Genomic DNA, 6,572 nt, shown 5'->3' with positions numbered 1-6,572 from the left:
TGTTAGCTTAGGGTAGCTATGAGAACTCTGTGCTTTCTCTCCTTTCTTCAACCCTTGGCCGTTCACCCTTATTATAGAAGGGGAAGCTTCCAAGGTTGAAACTGGTTCAACCAAGCCACCAACATCTTCTCTAACACATAGACGGTTCGGACAAAAAGAGGAGAGAAGAAAAACCGAAAGCAAATCAACATGCATGTACCTCTCTCTCATCCTTTCTCATCAAGCTTCATCAATCTAAGCCTTTCATCTTGACTTTGGCCCCAAGAATGAATTCTGACCTTTGATGAATCTCTGACCCTTGACAACTCCTTCCTTTCCATATTTGCTTCTTCCTCTACATAGTTCCAGTAGCTACCTTCTGTTTTAGATGAATAAAAATGGAAACGAGCTTTACCACTGAGATCTTCTTCTCTGACCGAGGCCGATTGCTTCTATTCTTGGTATGAAGATCTTGAAGCTTCTTCCTAAAATCTTGCCTTCAATGGCAAAGATCTTAGCCATACCATGCTTCGGATCTTCTTTGTTCAGATACCACCATCATCCTAGCCTTTTTCTTCTTCATAGCTTCACTGTATCTCCGATAGCTTGTATCTTCTTCTTTCCTGTTAACATGACCGAAAGACAAGAGATAAGAGAGAGAAGAAAGAAAGAAACTTTCGAAGAAAGCAATGAATGAAATTAAAACAAATTAATTCCCACTTCCATTCCCCTAAACATAAAGTAACGTGTGAAGCATTTAATGCAATTAAATCAATTTGAATTTTCTCTTTCAGTTACCAATGTATGAGTTTAATTTAATTAAAATTTGAATTTCACATCCTATGAAAGTAGGTAACCGAATGATGCATCAACAAATTGAACTCCTTTGTTTTATCATCACCGTATGGCTTTCTTGGACCACTTTCTTCATCATTTTGATTTATTAAAATGGGCTTGAGATTTGGACTTTTTTCGCAACTTGAATGATTCAATTTGGCACAAAGCAAAATAATTCATATATCAATTTGAACTCATGTGACTTTGGTCCAATAATCAAAATCTGCACATTAAACAAATTCATTAACCAAATAATTAAAAAATAAAAATTAAATTAACAATTTTTTAATTAATATTTTTAATGATATTTTATCATCACAATAATTTTAAATTTTTTAAACTCATCAAAAACATTTTTAACTGAAGGGATAAAATTGTCTTTTATCCTCGACAATATTCTAAAGTCCTACGACTAATTGTCTTTTCTTCATTGCATTCTAGTTTTCTTAATGAGTATATGCCATAAATATGTAATGCAATTTCACACTTTAAAAGTTACTTTCCGTTTGGCGTTGATTTGATATTCCCATAAACTACTACGTCATCAATACTTGATTTTTGTTGTTGTCACTCATCAGACATATTGTTATACATAAACTATATAATGCATTATGATTGTCATAAATATCATTGTTACACGCAAATGATTATCGATCATAAAAATAATAAAATTGTGAAAGAATAGGAAAATAAAAGAATTTGTGAAAGAAAAAGATGAAGAAATTTTATTGATTGTTGATTGATTGAATTGTAAACTATGAAGGTAAAACTAAGTATATATAGAGTATTGGTTTATGAAAGATAAAAGTAGATAAAGATAAGATAGAGATAAAGATAAAGATAAGATAGAGATAAAGATAAAGATAACTATAAGATAAGATAAAGACTAAATTATAATTTAATTTGTGTATTCTGTTGGGCAGAATTTGTGGACCGTGAGACGTCTTTATTGTTGTCATGGGCTAAGGTGGAAGAGTGGTTTAATACACCCCCGCAAGCTGGAGGATGAAAGATGTCAAGAACACTAAGCTTATTCAGATTAAGATGGAAGGGTTGAGGAGACAAAGGCTTGGTGAAGATGTCAGCTAGTTGTCCAGAGGAGGAAATTGGGAGAAGTTTCATCACTCCAGCTTGAGCTTTTTGTCGAACCAAGTGACAATCAACCTCTAAATGTTTGGTCCGTTCATGAAAAACCGGGTTAGCAGCAATATGAAGAGCACTCTGATTATCACAATATAAAACTGGTGGGCGGATAGGAGAGATGCGTAAAAATTGTAACACATTTAGTATCCATTGAAGTTCACAAGTTGTGTTGGCAAGTGCACGATATTCTGCTTCCGTGAATGAGCGGGCAACGGTGGTTTGTTTCTTGGTCTTCCAAGAGATTAAAGAACTGCCTAAGAAGAAACAATAACCTGTTAAAGATCGCCGAGTGTCAGGACATCCGTCCCAATCAGAGTCACTGAAGCCGAGAAGCTGAATTTCTGATTCCCTTGGAAAGAAAAGTCCTTTGCCGGGACTAGTTTTCAGATATCGTAACACATGCTTGGCAGCTTAAAGATGAGATTCAGTAGGAGATTCCATGAATTGACTTAATTGTTGAGTGGCATACATGATGTTCGGTCGAGTAGTGGTGAGATAGATAAGACGGCCAACCAAACGACGATATACAAAAGGGTCGGATAGCAGGGGACTTTTGTCTTGATATAGTCTTGTGGTACTATCCATTAGAACAGAGGCAGGTTTAGCACCTAATAAACCAGAATCCTCCAAAAGATCAAGACAATATTTTCTCTGAGTTTGTTGGAGAAAATAAAGAACTAGGTGGAGTTGGGTCAATGGGTATAGGTGAGGGTTCAACTGGAAGACTAACTGAATCTTGTTTTTGAGAAGGTGTGTTTGGCAATGTTGGGTTGAGTGTCTGAAATTGGACATTTTTTGTGACTAAGGGCAAGATCATTTCATAAAAAATTACGTTTCTAGAAATCTCAATTCTTTTATCTTCTAAATCATAAACAATATACCCTTTAAAACCAGGTTGAAAGCCAATAAATATAGCCTTTTTGGCTCTTGGATCAAATTTTGATCTGTTTGTCATTTGGGTAGAAACAAAACATAAGCATCCAAAAACTTTAAGGTCATGATAATTTGGTGGATGATTGAATAAAATCTCAAATGGTGTTTTAAAATTAATTGCAGATGATGGAACTCTATTAAGTAAATAAACAGCATGTCCAACAGCATAAGACCAAAAAGATGATGGTAAATTAGATTGAAACATAAGAGCACGAGCTATATTCAAAATATGTTGATGCTTGCGTTCTACCCTTCCATTTTGTTGAGGAGTTTCAACACAACTACGTTGATGAATAATGCCCTTTGAAGCATAAAAATCAGGTAAAATAAATTCTGGTCCATTATCAGAATGAATAGTTTTGACTTTGGAGTTGAATTGTGTTTCAATTAAAGTAATAAAAATTTTTTATTTGATTCTGTACTTCTCCTTTTGATTTTAATAAAGTAACCCATGTAAAGCGGCTAAAATCATCAACAATAGTAAAAAAATATTTATGATTATGAATAGAATTTTGTCGAAACGGACCCCAAATATCAAAGTGTAATAAATCAAAACTTGCATTGGCTTTGTTAAAACTTTGAGAAAATGAAAGTTTCTTTTGTTTAGAAAGATGACAAATGTCACAAGCCTCGTCATGATGCATAGAGATAAAAGGAATTTGTTTATGTAAATGATTAAGTCTTTGTCCAGAAAGGTGTCCTAAACGAAAATGTCATATATTGGAAGGTGTAATGGGTGGAGATTGGATGGAATTTATGGAGTGTGTAGTGGATGAATTTTTACCGAAATTAGGTTCAAAGACATATAATCCCTCTCTCATTCTGGCCAAATTAATCGTCCCCAAATTGTTGCTCTGTAGAGTGCAAGAAGAAGATGAAAAAGTGAGTTTACATATGAGTGCTGAAGTAATTTTTGAAATAGAGATAATATTAAAGTTGAAGTGAGGTAAATAAAGAACATCATGAAGAACCAAAGATGGTGAAAATTGAACGATGCCTTTATAAGAAACAGTAGTTCGAGAACCATTTGGTAAATGAACAATAATAGGAGAAATTTGTGTGTAAGAAATAAACCAAGACAAATTTGATGCAATATGATCTGTGACACCAGAATCAATGATCCAAGTATTCAAGAATGAATCTCGATTTGAAGAATTGTTAACAGTAGAAAAGGTATTGAAAGAACAAAGATAATGAGTAGCTGGACTTGGCAAAAGCTCAAGTTGGTTTGAAGGACGAGCTTCTTCATTGAAAGGAAGTGCCATGAAAGAAAAGTGTTGGGCTGACGAAAGGTCGAAAAGAGGTTCCGGATGAAGTTGATGGTGTGCCCTTTCTCCTTGATTCATGGATGTCAGCAGAGCTCAAGAGGAGCTCTGATACCATAATAAAATTGTGAAAGAATAGGAAAATAAAAGAATTTGTGAAAGAAAAAGATGAAGAAATTTTATTGATTGTTGATTGATTGAATTGTAAACTATGAAGGTAAAACTAAGTATATATAGAGTATTGGTCTATGAAAGATAAAAGTAGATAAAGATAAGATAGAGATAAAGATAAAGATAAGATAGAGATAAAGATAAAGATAACTATAAGATAAGATAAAGACTAAATTATAATTTAATTTGTGTATTCTGTTGGACTGAATTTGTGGGCCGTGAGACGTCTTTATTGTTGTCATGGGTTAAGGTGGAAGAGTGGTTTAATAAAAAAGATGTTTGTCATTCGTAACCAACTAACCATATGTAGGCTGCGTTTCTGGTGGCCACGGTAATCGTGGCTAGCGGTGATTATAAGTTGAGTGTTCAATAAGATGTAGAAATATGGTTTGGTAGTTAGTTTCTTAAAGACATATTTAGCAAATTAAGTACGGATAATTTTGCATCTTTTACTGTGGGGTAGGATTGCTTTTTTTATCACACATATCAGTGACTCAGTATCTCTTTTTTCTGTCCCTTTTTTTGATGCCATACAACGAGCTCATCCATTTCCTACCCCTCATACACGGAGTCGAGTTCCACTCATTCGTCCAATTGCCTAAAAAATCAAAGTCTCCTTTCAGATCGGTTTCCATTTACAAAACAAATTCCTAATCTTTGTAAATCGAGAGTCCAACATATTACTAATTTCATGATTGGCTTCTTACAGAAATTGAAACCGTTCATGTGGAAAGTGAAGATCATCTACCTTGACAAAACCAGCTCCTACTGTTGCCAGAAGGTCCTCCCTTCGTCACAGCCAAAAAATTTCGATCGGAACAAGCCAATCGCCTACGCCGGAACCTTACGTTTTCTTCCATGGAAGTCAGCGTTCAGGGCTCTCTCTGCTACTTAAGTTTCATTCATGATATTTCTGATTTTGATTTTCTTTAAAGTTTACTTCTTTCATCAATTTATTTACCAAACTTACGTCGCATTAGTTATCGAAATAGATAATTATAAATGTATTTTGTTTACAGCGTAAACGAGATATGTGTATTTATAAATATAAAAATATAATTTTTAAAATTAATAAAAAATATTAGTAATTTAAATTAGACCAAATTTTTTAAAAATGAAATGTTTTAAATAATATAAAAAATAAACAATTTTAAATAATAAAAAAGATGGACGGTTTCAAAATAATAGGGGAGATAGACAGTTTTAACTCACTGATTAATGGACGACTGAGGCATCACGTGAATTAAAATTGTTCATTTAAAATCAGCACATTATTTTCTTAGTTTAACTAATATATTTAAATTAGTATTCAAAAAGAATAAAAAACAATAATTAAAAGAGAAAATTCCATTCCCCTCCCTTAAGAGATGCTAAAATGATACTTTCCTCCTTTCTATTTATAAAATGTACATTCACATCACTTGTAACTTTTAAAAAACCTCCTCTTTAATCCATTTTAAATTTTTTGTGTTAACTAATGTTAACTTTATTTATTTTTCAAGAAAAAATAAATTATTTTTTACAAAATACTCTTTAACAAAAATTTTATTTTTTGTCATTAAATTTTGCTTACCAAAATATCTTTTAATAAATTATTTTAGTAAGAAAAAAAATTGTCACATTTATATTATTGTAGGTCAACCCATAGGCCAACTAATAAGTAGTAGTTACTGTATATTGTTGCACTTGACAACATATATATTAGCCTAATAATAGTGTGATCTATAATGGAGGTGACGCAATAGTTTTGGTAAAAATATAATTTAATCAATAAAAGAATAATTTATTAAAGAGTATTTTGGTAAGAAAAATTTAATGATAAAAAATAAAATTTTTGTTAATGGATATTTTTTCAAAAAATAATTTATTTTTTCTTAAAAAATGGATAAAATTAACACTAGTTAAAACAGAAAATTTAAAATGGATTAAAGAGGAGGTTTTTTAAAAGTTAGAAAGGAGAAAAATGTACATTTATAAAATAGAAGGGAGGAGAGTGTCATTTTAACATCTCGCAGGGGAGGGGAGTGGAATTTTCTCTATATTATTTTAACATTAAATAAAAAAATCTTACAACTGTTGGTATGTATAACAATTAATATATATTGATATCGAAAAATAATCTTACCAAGATTTTTTTATTTGATGTTAAAATAATATATATTGATATCAAAAAATTAATAATAAAATATAAAAATAATTGTTAACAAAAATTTCGGTAAAAGTATAATTTAATAATTAAAAAAT

Source organism: Arachis ipaensis, chromosome B02, assembly GCF_000816755.2.
Source record: "Arachis ipaensis cultivar K30076 chromosome B02, Araip1.1, whole genome shotgun sequence".
Classification (NCBI taxonomy): Eukaryota; Viridiplantae; Streptophyta; class Magnoliopsida; order Fabales; family Fabaceae; genus Arachis; species Arachis ipaensis.
This window is presented reverse-complemented; position numbering follows the sequence as displayed.